This window comes from Balaenoptera acutorostrata, chromosome 16 (genome assembly GCF_949987535.1).
Source record: "Balaenoptera acutorostrata chromosome 16, mBalAcu1.1, whole genome shotgun sequence".
Classification (NCBI taxonomy): domain Eukaryota; kingdom Metazoa; phylum Chordata; class Mammalia; order Artiodactyla; family Balaenopteridae; genus Balaenoptera; species Balaenoptera acutorostrata.
Window position 1 is genome coordinate 42,588,896 of NC_080079.1, and position 15,018 is coordinate 42,603,913.

At 37.0% G+C, this 15,018-nt stretch overlaps 1 protein-coding gene across 17 annotated transcripts in view; it reads right to left on the reverse strand.

The window, feature by feature from the left end:
* The window catches only part of PCDH15 (protocadherin related 15), a 755,972-nt gene that overhangs the window by 25,324 nt on the left and 715,630 nt on the right, over positions 1–15,018 (reverse strand). The window lies entirely within an intron of this gene.

The following is a 15,018-nucleotide window of genomic DNA, read 5'->3' on the forward strand; positions in this document are numbered from 1 at the left end:
GACACTCTCAAATCTCAAACAAATATTTTTATGGGCTAAGAGTGAACAAATTAAAAAGTTTTTTTCTTCCGGGAAAGAGAAAACTAAATAAATGATGCAGGTAGTAAATCAGTGTAGTCAGGATGACAGGAATTGGTGGTCAATTTAATCTAGTAGTTCTTGCAAACCCTTTCTCTGAATAATGCAATTCCAACTATGAGCATTGTGTTGGGGAGGAGAATTAAAGAATAACTGTTAATTCTATTAGACTGAACAATTTTTTTACAGATTTTATGCTGTAATTAGCAGGCAATTTTTTTTTCAAAATTCCCCAGGAACACTTAAATGATCCTTTACAAATCCTATAATATTGAAGCAACAATTATGTTCTTAAAACCACAAAACCACAATATGTCTTAGGTATTTTTAAAAATTTTTTAAGACTTTTATCTATAAAGGTGAAATGTCTTGCTATAGAAAATTGAAAAACACAAAATAGTTCAAAAGGCAAAATTACTCAAATGCCCACAATGCAAAGATTACTACTGCTAATATTTTGGTGTACTCAAGTCTAATCTTTTTTTTTCTTTTTGCTATTAATAAACAGTTTTATATACTTGTAATTACACAGCATACACAAAGTGAAAATATTTTAGAAATACATGTCTTAATATAAAATACCATACTTTTGCTGAAGATGTGGAAAATACAAAGAAATGTGAAAGAAAAGATTTAAATGGCCCAAAATTTCACCATCAAATGGTAACCGAAGAATGCTATGCTTGCGCATTTTACAGGCTATTTCATCCCTTTGAATACTTTTTATTCTAATTTTCCAAGTGATCATGCTGACTTTAAATCTAGTTAAACACACTGTTCATAGTTTCCATAGAGAAAAAATAAAGATATGTTTGATATCAGATATGAATTCCACTGGATAGTTTATTAATCTTCCAATTTAGGAAACCTAATGGCTCAAAAAACTCTATTTTAGTTTTAAAGCTACACAGTTTTTCATTCAAGTTTTCATGGGCAGTAAGGATGCTTTTCTTGGTTTTTTTTTTTTTACAAATATGCTTTTGTAGATGAAAATACACTTTTTGTATCAATTTTTCTAGGCCATTTTCAGATACATTAAGAAGTACAATAAAGTTTTATCCATTGTTCTAAGTACTAGATTGGAAAAGAATTGTAAAACACTTTGTTTGAATTGTTTATCAGATAAAGTAAGAAATTCCAAATGAAGTACAGTTAAGAGTTATGTCGCAAGAACTGTATCATTAGAAACTGGGAAGGATCAGAAGCAGAGGAAGATCATTAATCGCAGGGAAAAATTATTCCTATCACGTGGATCCACGGATCACAATTCTATTGGATTCCTGCTGGATTCTATTTGATATCCAAACCACCTAAAGGAAGATTTATTAGTCTTTTTACACTACAATAACTCCATTATTTAGATCTTCATTTTGGTTTATTTCTCAATTTCGGTAATCATAAGTAATTGTTTACTAGAAGAGTTGATAGCTTTTGAATCCATAACTGATCTAGAATATCTTTCTTTTTTGCTGTATATATGCGAAACAACTTGCCTAGGCCAAGATTCTTGAGTCATAACATTTTCCTTAAAATACTGTGGATTTGATCCCATTGATTTTTGGCATTTCATCATGCAGATGGGATGTATAAGGCTTATCTAATTTTTGCTCCTTTACGATTAAGTCATTTTTATTTTTGTTTCAATAGTTTTAAAACATACTCAGGTACTTTTCGAGGACATATGACAACATTTTCATTGATTTCACCTGTAATATAATGAAATATTTTAATTACATTTTTACCTCAGAGATACATGCAATTATCAGGTTGTATCTTCATTGTCCTCTAAATATATTCTGACTTCTTTTATGATTTTATTTTCTTTTCTGTAATATGCTGTGAGCTTCTTATGTTTATACTTCATTTTGCCAATTCATTTTTCAGATGCTTTTTCATTCTAGGCAAGGTTGAATCCAGATGGTCAATGGATTTTAAGAGAATTTCTCCCTAAGATCGAAAAATTAGCCCCAAGAAACTTCAGGCTTTTGTTTTATACTTTTTCTGATTTCAGGACTAAGAGCTCTACTGTCTTCTAACATCCATGTAAATCCTTGAAGATGAAATCTAATTGATCTTCTTGTGAATGTGTACTAACCCACACCTACTCAATTTGAGCAGAGGAAAGGCATACTCCAAATGGCCTGAGGGGAAAGCACTTCATCAAAGCCCACCACCAGGGACTTCCCTGGCGGTCCAGTGGTTAAGACGCTGCACTTCCACTGCAGGGGGCACGGGTTCGATCCCTGGTCGGGGAACGAAGATCCTACAGGCCACATGGCTAAAATCAAAACAAAACAAAAAAAAGCCCACCACCATGTTGGAGAAGGGCAATCCTCACTATTCGTTTGTGGAGCATTTTTTACCAGAAGCAGGTAAGGATTCAGGGCATGCAAAACACATACACCATTTGTCTTATATGGTCTTGTTTTCTACAGAAAATATTAAACTGTTTTCCAGTGGTTTCTGTAAGAGAATTATTTCCAGAGATATAGTCTACCTCTGAGTCATCAGGGTGTTATTTTATTTTGTTTTTCAGTATTTATTACTGATCCCATTTTTCACCTTTCTTACTCATTTAGAAAGGAGATAAAGCTGTCAGATTCAATACCAATAAAGAAATGTGATTTTCTCTTTATTCTCATCCATAGTCTACTTAGCTGCTGGTTAAAATGCTTTTCAAATCTAAGGGTGAGGTGAACAGACCCCTTCCTAGTGTTTAGCCAACATTAATTAATTACTGCTCTGTTTTCCTGAGATGAGGTAAATTCCTAAGCCAATTCCATGTCTTCTGATTCACCCAACAGATGGAGCACAAGCAAACAGGTATCCCTGGCTCCACTCACTTGAACACAACTTTCAAATTACAATGTATAACTACAGACCACTCGGCATTTTACCTTGAGGATTTCAGTGTTGCAATGTACATATGGATGTAGAAATAAAGGGGAGGGTGAGCAGGAGAATGTATTCTGTACTTCACAAAAGCACACACCTAGGGGCTTCCCTGGTGGCGCAGTGGTTGAGAATCTGCCTGCCAATGCAGGGGACACGGGTTCGAGCCCTGGTCTGGGAAGATCCCACGTGCCACGGAGCAGTTGGGCGCGTGAGCCACAATTACTGAGCCTGCGCGTCTGGAGCCTGTGCTCCGCAGCAAGAGAGGCCGCGATAGTGAGAGGCCCGTGCACCGCGATGAACAGTGGCCCCCGCTTGCCACAACTAGAGAAAGCCCTTGCACAGAAATGAAGATCCAACACAACCATAAATAAATAAATAAATAAATAAATAAAAATAATAAAGAAAAGCACACACCTAAACAGTGGAGGGGCAACTGCCTATTTCCTTTGTCAGTAAATAATGTGGGTCTCTGAAATAAATAGGTTTACAGAATGGGCAATGGTTAACATATCTGCCCACATCCATTCCACCTGGATAAGGTTGTTCCCTTAATAAAAGAAATCAAAGGTGGACCACTATTTCCTCTATACAGTTCCACAATTATTTTAACTAGATTCTAACATTTAGTTTTCCAATTACTTGAATTTTCAGTATTTTGAATTTTTTTTCTGTACTTAGGAAGTTGAAAGAAGTTTTATCAGAGGTTGGTAGTTAGATTCATTTTAAAGTATTTTTTTTTAACATTGTACTTTTAAATGCAGTTTCTAAAATATACCAGCTTTCTCTACCTTCTTCTTTATCTCTCATTTACTATCTGGACAGACTAATTTTAAGCAGACTGGACTATTAAGTGTACAAGCTAAAATTGTATTTGCTTATTTTTAAATTTAATTAAGTTTTGCTTTAAAATAGTATGGTCTGTTTCTGCTCAGAAGGCAGAAAGCCGCAAGAGAATGTGGCACCCACCCTAATGATGGGAAAGTCATATAACATTAAAATCATAAATTTTTTTGCAAGCATAAAACCAAATTCCAAAGAGTGACAGTTTCCTCCAACAGTGGGATGAGACCATGTATTGTTTCACCTTTCTCAGAACAAGCTAAAAGTAGGTACCATAAATTCAAATAAAACAAACCAGCTAAATTTTTAATAAATGCTTAAATGCTAAGTGTGTATCAGCATGTAAGGTTAGATAGAATAAGTGACCCACAAACACAAGTGGGGGTTTGCACTCACTCGCAAACTCTTTTCCATGGCCCACCATAAGATAGATTGGGTACAGGGCAGGAGACCAGAGAAATCCTCTTCATAGTGCAGGGTTATAGGAAGTAATCAGCTAAGGCTGGGGTGCTCTGCAATTTTCTGGACCTGTATCTCACATAAAGCAAGAACCATATATAGAGAGAGGGAGGAAGTACTCCCATCCCTAAGGCTCAAGTAAAGGTCCACTGCTTCTGGAGAAGAGCTATGAGCAAAATCCACCCCATCTTGGGGAGGAGAAGGAGCTCTCTTGGGCCTAAGACCCTGCAAAGTAGAGGTCTACTACTGGTTGGGGAGGGGCAGGGAACTCTCTTACACCCAAGAACCTCCACAAATATGAAGTAGAGTATGGATGCCATGGGAAGGCGTGGAAGAAAAGCTGAGAAAGCCCCACCCCAAATCCTAGGCACACCAGCTAGACAAGGAAAACAGAATACCCCAACCTCTCATTGTCCCATTCCCACCTTTAGAGTAGAACCAAGCAACAAGCAAGAGCTGTTTACTACATTGGGAGAGTTAAGAGAATGGAGAGAAACCCTTTCTGTGTCACAGGCATTCAGGGACTGCTGAAAGATAAAGAAAGCAATAGACCAGACAGACACAGAGGTAACCCAGATGTTGGAACCGTCACATAGGGACTTTGATACAACGCTGATTAATATTTTACAGAATCTAGTAGTAAGGCAGAAAACATGTCTGAAATGATGGAGAAACTCAGTAAAGTGGTAGAAACTGTAAGAACCAAATGGAAATGCAAGAATTTTTTAAAAAGATATGAAGATGAAAAAAAAAAAAAAAAGATATGAAGATGAAGAATTCCTTCAATGAGCTTATCAGTAGGCTAACATAGATGAGTCAGTGAACCTGAAAACAGGGCAGCAGAAATTATTCAAACTAAAACACAAAGAGGGAGGGACCTTCAACATGGTGGAGGAGTAAGACGTGGAGATCACCTTCCTCCCCACAAATACATCAAAAATACACCTACATGTGGAACAACTCCTACAGAACACCTACTGAACGTTGGCAGAAGACCTCAGACTTCCCAAAAGGCAAGAAAATCCCCAGGTACCTGGGTAGGGCAAAAGAAAAACAAAAGAATAGGTATGGGACCTGCACCTCTGGGAGGGAGCTGTGAAGGAGGAAAAGTTTCCACAAACTAGGAAGGCCCTTCACTGGCGGAGATGGGGGATGGCGGGGAGCGAAGCTTCAGAGCCACGGAGGAGAGCGCAGCAACAACGGTGCAGAGGGCAAAGCGGAGAGATTCCTGCACAGAGGATGGGTGCCGACCAGCACTCACCAGCCTGAGAGGCTTGTCTGCTCACCCACCCGGGACGGGTGTGGGCTGGAAGCTGAGGCTCGGCTTCGGAGGTCAGACCCCAGGGAGAGGACTGGGGTTGGCTGTGTGAGCACAGCCTAAAGGGGGCTAGTGTGCCACAGCTAGCCGGGAGGGAGTCCGGGAAAAAGTGTTGAACTCCCTAAAAGGCAAGGAACCATTGTTTCAGGGTGCGTGAGGAGGGGGATTCAGAGCACCGCCTAAATGAGCTCCAGAAATGGGGGCAAGCTGCAGCTATCAGTGTGGACCCCAGAGACAGGCATGAGATGCTAAGGCTGCTGCTGCAGCCACCAAGAAGCCTGTGTGCAAGCACAGGTCACTATCCACACCTCCCGTCCTGGGAGCCTGTGCAGTGCACCACTGCCAGGGTCCCGTGATCCAGGGACATCTTCCCTGGGAGAACACACGGAGCTCTCAGGCTGTTGTAATGTTACGTTGGAATCTGCCGCCGCAGGCTCACCCCCCATTCCATACCCCTCCCTCCCCCCAGCCACAGTGAGCCAGAGCCCCCGAATCAGCTGCTGCTTTAACCCCGTCCTGTCTGGGCAGGGAACAGATGCCCGCAGGTGACCTACATGCAGAGGTGGAGCCAAATCCAAAGCTAAACCCCAGGAGCTGTGCAAACAAAGAAGAGAAAAGGAAATTTCTCCCAGCAGCCTCAGGAGCAGTGGATTAAATCTCCACAATCAACTTGATGTACCCTGCATCTGTGGATTACCTGAACAGACAATGAATCATCCCAAAATTGAGGCAGTGGACTTTGGGAGCAACTGTAGACTTGGGGTTTCCTTTCTGCATCTAATGTGTTTCTGTTTTTATGTTTATCTTAGTTTAGTATTTAGAGCTTATTATCATTGGTAGATTTGTTTATTGATTTGGTTGCTCTCTTCTTTTTTTTTACATAAATATATTTTATTTTCCTTTTTCTCTTTTGGTCTGTGTAGCTTTGCTTTTACCATTTGTCCTAGGGTTCTGTCTATCCTTTTTTTTTTTTTTAGTACAGTTTTTAGCGCTTGTTATCATTGGTGAATTTGTTTTTTGGTTTGGTTGCTCTCTTCTTTCTTTTTTTTTATTACTTATTTTTTTATTTCTTAATATTTTTTATTTTAATAACTTTTATTTTATTTTATTTCCTTCTTTCTTTTTTTTTCTCCCTTTTCATCTGAGTCATGTGTCTGACAGGGTCTTGGTGCTCTGGCCGGGGGTCAGTCCTGAGCCGCTGAGGTAGGAGAGCCAGATTCACGACATTTATCCACCAGAGACCTCCTGGCACCATGTAATAGCAAACAGCGAAAGCTCTCCCAGAGATCTCCATCTCAACGCTAAGACACAGCTCCACTCAATGACCAGCAAGCTACAGTGCTGGACACCCTATGCCAAACAGCTACCAACACAGGAACACAACCCCACCCATTAGCAGGGAGGCTCCATAACATCATAATAAGTTCATAGACACCCCAAAACACACCACCAGATGCAGTCCTGCCCATCAGAGAGACAAGATCCAGCCTCATCCACCAGAACACAGGCACCAGTCCCCTCCACCAGGAAGCCTACACAATGCACTGAGCCAGCCTTACCCACTGGGGGCAGACACCAAAAACAATGGGAACTACGAACCTGCAGGCTGCAAAAAGGAGACTCCAAACATAGTAGGTTAAGCAAAAGGAGAAGACAGAGAAACATGCAGCAGATGAAGGAGCAAGGTAAAAGCCCACCATAACAAACAAATGAAGAGGAAATAGGCAGTCTACCTGAAAAAGAATTCAGAGTAATGAGAGTAAAGATGATCCAAAATGTTGGAAATAGAATGGAGAAAATACAAGAAACGTTTAACAAGGACCTAGAAGAACTAAAGAGCAAACAATGATGAACAATGCAATAAATGAAATTTAAAATTCTCTAGAAGCAATCAATACCAGAATAACTGAGGCAGAAGAACAGATAAGTGACCCGGAAGATAAAATAGTGGAAATAACTACTGCAGAGCAGAATAAAGAAAAAAGAATGAAAAGAATTGAGGACAGTCCCAGAGACCTCTGGGACAACATTAAACACACCAACATTCGATTAATAGGGGTTCCAGAAGAAGAAGAGAAAAAAACAAAAGGGACTGAGACAATATTTGAAGAGATTATAGTTGAAAACTTCCCTAATATGGAAAGGAAATAGTCAGTCAAGCACGGGAAATGCACAGAGTCCAATACAGGATAAATCCAAGGAGAAACATGCCAACACACATATTAATCAAACTATCAAAAATTAAATACAAAGAAAAAATATTAAAAGCAGCAAGGGAAAAACAACAAATAACATAAAAGGGAATCCCCATAAGGTTAACAGCTGATCTTTCAGCAGAAACTCTGCAAGCCAGAAGGGAGTGGCAGGACATATTTAAAGTAATGAAAAGGAAAAACCTACAACCAAGATTACTATACTCAGCAAGGATCTCATTCAGATTTGATGGAGAAATTAAAACCCTTACAGACAAGCAAGGGTAAGAGAATTCAACACCACCAAACCAGCTTTCGAACAAATGCTAAAGGAACTTCTCTAGGCAGGAAACACCAGAGAAGGAAAAGACCTACAATAACAAACCCAAAACAATTAAGAAAATGGTACTAGGAACATACATATTGATAACTACCTTAAATGTAAATGGATTAAATGCTCCAACCAAAAGACATAGACTGGCTGAATGGATACAAAAACAAGACCCATATATATGCTGTCTACAAGAGACCCACTTCATACCTAAGGACACATACAGACTGGAAGTGAGGGGATGGAAAAAGATATTCCATGCAAGTGGAAATCAAAAGAAAGCTGGAGTAGCAACTCTCATATCAGACAAAATAGACTTTAAAATAAAGACTATTACAAGAGACAAAGAAGGACACTACATAATGACCAAGGAATCAGTCCAAGAAGAACATATAACAATTGTAAATATTTTTGAACCCAACATAGGAGCACCTTAATACATAAGGCAAATGCTAACAGCCATAAAAGAGGAAATCAACAGTAACACAATAATAGCAGGGGACTTTAACACCCCACTTTCACCAATGGACAGATCATCCAAAATGAAAATAAATAAGGAAACACAAGCTTTAAATGATACATTAAACAAGATAGACTTAATTGATATTTATAGGACATTCCATCCAAAAACAACAGAATATTTCAACTGCTCATGGAACATTCTACAGGATAGATCATATCTTGGGTCATAAATCAAGCCTCAGTTAATTTAAGAAAATTGAAATCATATCAAGTATCTTTTCTGACCACAACACTATGAGACTAGATATCAATTACAGGTAAAAATCCGTAAAAACTACAAACACATGGAGGCTAAATAATACACTACTAAATGACCAAGAGATCACTGAAGAAATCAAAGAGGAAATCAAAAAATACCTAGAAACAAATGAAAATGAAAACATGATGACCCAAAATCTATGGGATGCAGCAAAATCAGTTCTAAGAGGGAAGTTTATAGCAATACAATCCTACCTCAAGAAGCAAGAAAAATCTCAAATAAACAACCTAAACTTACACCTAAAGCAATTAGAGAAACAAGAACAAAAACCCCCCAAAGTTAGCAGAAGGAAAGAAATCATAAAGATCAGATCAGAAATAAATGAAAAGAAATGAAGGAAACGATAGAAAAGATCAAGAAAACTAAAAGCTGGTTCTTTGAGAAGATAAACAAAATTGATAAACTATTAGCCAGACTCATTAAGAAAAAAAGGGAAAAGACTCAAATCAATAGAATTAACAATGAAAAGGGAGAAGTAACAACTAACACTGCAGAAATACAAAGGATCATGAGAGATTATTACAAGCAACTATATGCTAATAAAATGGACAACCTGGAAGAAATGGACAAATTCTTAGAAAGGCACAACCTTTTGAGACTGAACCAGAAAGAAATAGAAAATATAAACAGACCAATCACAAGCAATGAGATTGAAACTGTGATTAAAAATCTTCCAACAGACACAAGCCCAGGACTAGATGGCTTCACAGGTGAATTCAATCAAACATTTAGAGAAGAGCTAACACCTATTCTTCTCAAACTCTTCCAAAATAGAGCAGAGGGAGGAACACCCCCAAACTCATTCTACGAGGCCACCATCACCCTGATACCAAAACCAGACAAAGATGTCACAGAAAAAGAAAACTACAGGCCAATGTCACTGATGAGCATAGATGCAAAAATCCTCAACAAAATGCTAGCAAACAGCATCCAACAGCACATTAAAAGGATCATACACCATGATCAAGTGGGTTTTATCCCAGGAATGCAAGGATTCTTCAATATACACAAATCAATCAATGTGATACACCATATTAACAAACTGAAGGATAAAAATCATATGATCATCTCAATAGATGCAGAAAAAGCTTTCAACAAAATTCAACACCCATTTATGATAAAAACCTTCCAGAAAATAGGCATAGAGGGAACCTACCTCAACATAATAAAGGCCATATACGACAAACCCACAGCCAACATCATTCTCAATGGTGAAAAACTGAAATCATTTCCACTAAGATCAGGAACAAGGCAAGGTTGCCCACTCTCACCACTATTTATCAACATAATTTTGGAAGTTTTACAAACAGTAATCAGAGAAGAAAAAGAAATAAAAGGAGTCCAGATTGGAAAAGAAGAAGTAAAACTGTCACTGTTTGCAGATGACATGATACTATACATAAAGAATCCTAAAGACTCTAACAGAAAACTACTAGAGCTAAACAATGAATTTGGTAAAGTAGCAGCATGCAAGATTAATGCACAGAAATCTTTTGCATTTCTATACACTAATGATTAAAAATCTGAAAGAGAAATTAAGGAAACACTCCCATTTACCATTGCAACACAAAGAATAAAATACCTAGGAATAAATCTACTTAAGGAGACAAAAGACCTGTATGCAGAAAACTGTAAGACACTGCTGAAAGAAATGAAAGATGATACCAACAGATGGAGAGATATACCATGTTCTTGGATTGGAAGTATCATCATTGTGAAAATGACTATACTCCCCAAAGCAATTTACAGATTCAGTGCAATCCCTATCAAACTACCAATGACATTTTTCACAGAACTAGAACAAAAAATTTCACAATTTGTATGAAAACACAAAAGACTCCGAATAGCCAAAGCAATCTTGAGAAAGAAAAACGGAGCTGGAGGAATCAGGCTCCCTGACTTCAGACTATACTACAAAGCTACAGTAATCAAGGTGGTATGGTACTGGCACAAAAACAGAAATACAGATCAATGGAACAGGATAGAAAGCTCAGAGATAAACCCACGCACATATGGTCACCTTATCTTTGATAAAGGAGGCAAGGATATACAATGGAGAAAAGACAGCCTCTTCAATAAGTGGTGCTGGGAAAAGAATGAAATTGCAACATTCCCATACACCATACACAAAAATAAACTCAAAATTGATTAAAGACCTAAATGTAAGGCCAGACACCATCAAACTCTTAGAGGAAAGCATAGGCAGAACACTCTATGACATAAATCACAGCAAGATCCTTTGTGACCCACCTCCTAGAGAAATGGAAATAAAAACAAAAATAAACAAATGGGACCTAATGAAACTTAAAAGCTTTTGCACAGCAAAGGAAACCATAAACAAGACGAAAAGACAACCCTCAGAACGAGAGAAAATATTTGCAAACAAAGCAACAGACAAAGGATTAATCTCCAAAATATACAAGCAGCTCATGCAGCTCAATATCAAAAAAGCAAACAACCCAATACAAAAATGGGCAGAAGACCTAAATAGACTTTTGTCCAAAGGAGATATACAGATTGCCAACAAACACATGAAAGGATGGTTAACATCACTAATCATTAAAGAAATGCAAATCAAAACTACAATGAGGTATCACTTCACACCAGTCAGAATGTCCATCATCAAAAAATCTACAAACATAAATGCTGGAGAGTGTGTGGAGAAAAGAGAAGCCTCTTGCACTGTTGGTGGGAATGTAAATTGATACAGCCACTATGGAGAACAGTATGGAGGTTCCTTAAAAAACAAAATAGAACTACCATACGAGCCAGCAGTCCCACTACTGGGCATGTAGCCTGAGAAAACCATAATTTAAAGAGTCATGTACCACAATGTTCATTGCAGCTCTATTTACAATAGCCAGGACATGGAAGCAACCTAAGTGTCAATCGACAGATGAATGGATAAAGAAGATGTGGCACATATATACATGTGTATATATGTATCCCATATATACAATGGAATATTACTCAGCCATAAAAAGATATGAAATTGAGTTATCTGTAGTGAGGTGGATGGACCTAGAGACTGTCATACAGAGTGAAGTAAGTTAGAAAGAGAAAAACAAATACCGTATGATAATACATATATATGGAATCTAAAAAAAAAAAAAAAATGGTTTTGAAGAACCTAGGGACAGGACCAGAATAAAGACGCAGACATCGAGAATGGACTTGAGGACACGGGGATTGAGAAGTGTAAGCTGGGACAAAGTGAGAGAGTGGCATGGAGATATATACACTACCAAATGTAAAATAGATAGCTAGTGGGAAGCAGCTGCATAGCACAGGGGGATCAGCTCAGTGCTTTGTGTCCACCTAGAGGGGTGGGATAGGGTGTGTGGAAGGGAGGTGCAAGAGGGAGGGGATATGTATACATATAAGCTGATTCACTTTGTGATACAGCAGAAACTAACAGAACATTGTAAAGCAATTATAGTCCAATAAAGATGTTAAAAAATAAATAAATTAATTAAAACAATAAAAACAAAAAAACAAAATAGTACTTTTAGCTGGAAAAAAACCCACAAAGAGATAAGAATGTTGGGGGAAGGGAGAGGAATAAGAACAAAGCATCCAAAAGCTATGAGAAAAAACAAATTTTAATTTGATTCCCAGAAAAGGATAAAGAAAAAAATAGGGTATAAGAAATATTTGAATATATATTGTCTAAGAATATTCCAGAAATGAAAACAACAACAAAAAACCCCCCCAAATGCAGATTAAAGGTGCTCAAAGAACCTCAAGAAGAATGAAAGATAAAAGTAATATACATTTATTGTAGAAAATCTAAGCAATTCACATATCCCAAAATAAGAAAAATCAACATACTCATAACCTTGTGAAACAAAATATGTAATTAATGAGTTGTAAAGCCATTCCAGTCTTCTCTATGCAGTTATAAGGTTTTTAAATTTTTTTGATATAGTTAAATCAATTTTTAAATATCTAAGTGAACTCCTTGGAGGAAGTATGTTTTTTGTTTCTAAATCTTTGCCCTAAAAATTCTAACAGCCTCAGAAGCTTAGATTTTAGCATAAGGAGAAATTGAGAGGATAATCCTATTTCCACTGGTCTGGGCATCAATGTTCTAGTATATTTGTTCAGTGCTAAAACTAAATATACAAAAACTTGTATAACTTCAGAATAGGTAATAATATCTGATAATAATATCTATGCATATCAACCTTGCATTTTGAAATATATCTATATAATTTCTTTACAAAATATTTCAAAGAACAATTCTAGGGTTTAAATTAGACCAGTGGTTCTCAGCTAACAGTTCAAGGTGAAGACCGCTAAGGCAAAAATTTTAATACTTCATGGCTATTCCATCCTCTCCTCAATGTAATTTTTTAAAATTTATAGTTATTCTATATTTTCTTCCTTTCTTCTTGGCTATAATAGTTATTCAGTTGAATTTAGAACTCTACCTTTCACAATATAATCTAGGTTTTGGAAAACTTGATAGAATGAAGAACGTTTATCTTGTACTTCACAGTGTCAGCTGAAACCAAATTGGCTTCAGTTTCCAAATCTTTTATCTCTAAAATATTTACAAGTACAATTCAAATTATAATCATCATTATTTTACTTTTTAGAGCCAGGCTGTCAGCCTAAAGAAAACAGATATTTTTAAATTTAGGAAAGCACCTTAAATTTGAACAATCTATCATCATATTTTAAAATAAAACCAGTGTATATGAAAAAGAATCCAGGGCTTCTCTGGTGGCGCAGTGGTTAAGAATCCGCCTGCCAATGCACGGGACACGGGTTCGAGTCCTGGTCCAGGAAGATCCCACATACCGCAGAGCAACTAAGCCGTGTGCCACAACTACTGAGCCTGCACTCTAGAGCCTGTGAGCCACAACTACTGAGCCCGTGTGCCACAACTACTGAGCCTGCACTCTAGAGCCTTGAGCCACAACTACTGAGCCTGCGTGCCACAACTACTGAAGCCTATGCGCCTAGAGCCTGTGCTCCGCAACAAGAGAAGCCCCCGCAATGAGAAGCCTGTTAACACAATTAGAGAAAGCCCGCGCGCAGCAACGAAGAACCAACACAGCCAAAAATAAATAAATTAAATAAATAAATTTAAAAAAACAATGCAGGTAGATTTAAATAAATGTTAATAATGACAATTAATAGAAAGAATATAAATATTACTTTTAAAGTATATTTCTAAATAATTTTTTAAATTAATAAAGTAAGCAATTATTGTCTTAGTAGACCTAAATGCTCCTTCATTTGGATGGTGAGTCTAAAACCTGAGAAGAAGCCATTGCTTCAGTCATCTGTATTTCTTCATAGTGATTAGTATACTCTCTTGCATATGGCCCAAATATCTATTATATATAAATTGATTATACATACTTAATTATTAATACTTAAGAACTGGATTTTTAAGAAATTAAGTTGATACTAAATCATTATTTCATTGCTGCTAAGATAGGAGTAGTGAAATTTTGTTGATGAACAGATATAAAGTAAAACTAAATTCAGAATTTATGAGTTTTAATAAATAAATGGGTAAATAGATGTTTACTAAATAAAAACATACTCCCATATATGGATATATGCATGTAAATTTGTATATGCATATATTTATTTGCATGATGTTTATTATATATAGAGACAAAGAAAGACTAAATTCTGAAATAATGGATTTTGGAGATTATGTGTGTATATATACACACATCTCTGAATATTTACAATATATACATATGATTATATATCAATATGTATTTTTACTACAAAACATGTTTTTAGGTAAGAATTACATGCCAATAATCTTTTGGACACTAGATGTCACTAGAGTAAAGGAGAAACTAACAACAACAACTAAAGCTGTTCTAGAATAATTTCCAAAGGAGAATATGTAGCAGGGTTTTGTTTAAGATTGTGTATATTCCTTATTTTTAGGATTTAAAACTCAAATATTCAAATTCATACCTGGATGAAATGTCACACGGACTTAGGTGGAAGTGATTATCCCCTCTGCTCTCCACCCCCAAGTCAAGGGAAAAATCAGATGTTAATTTTTGCCTATTCAGTAAGACCTTGAAGAAAGCTAGGCTTGTGCTTAAAATTCAAGCCTACTGACATCATTGCAGGCAACTTGCCA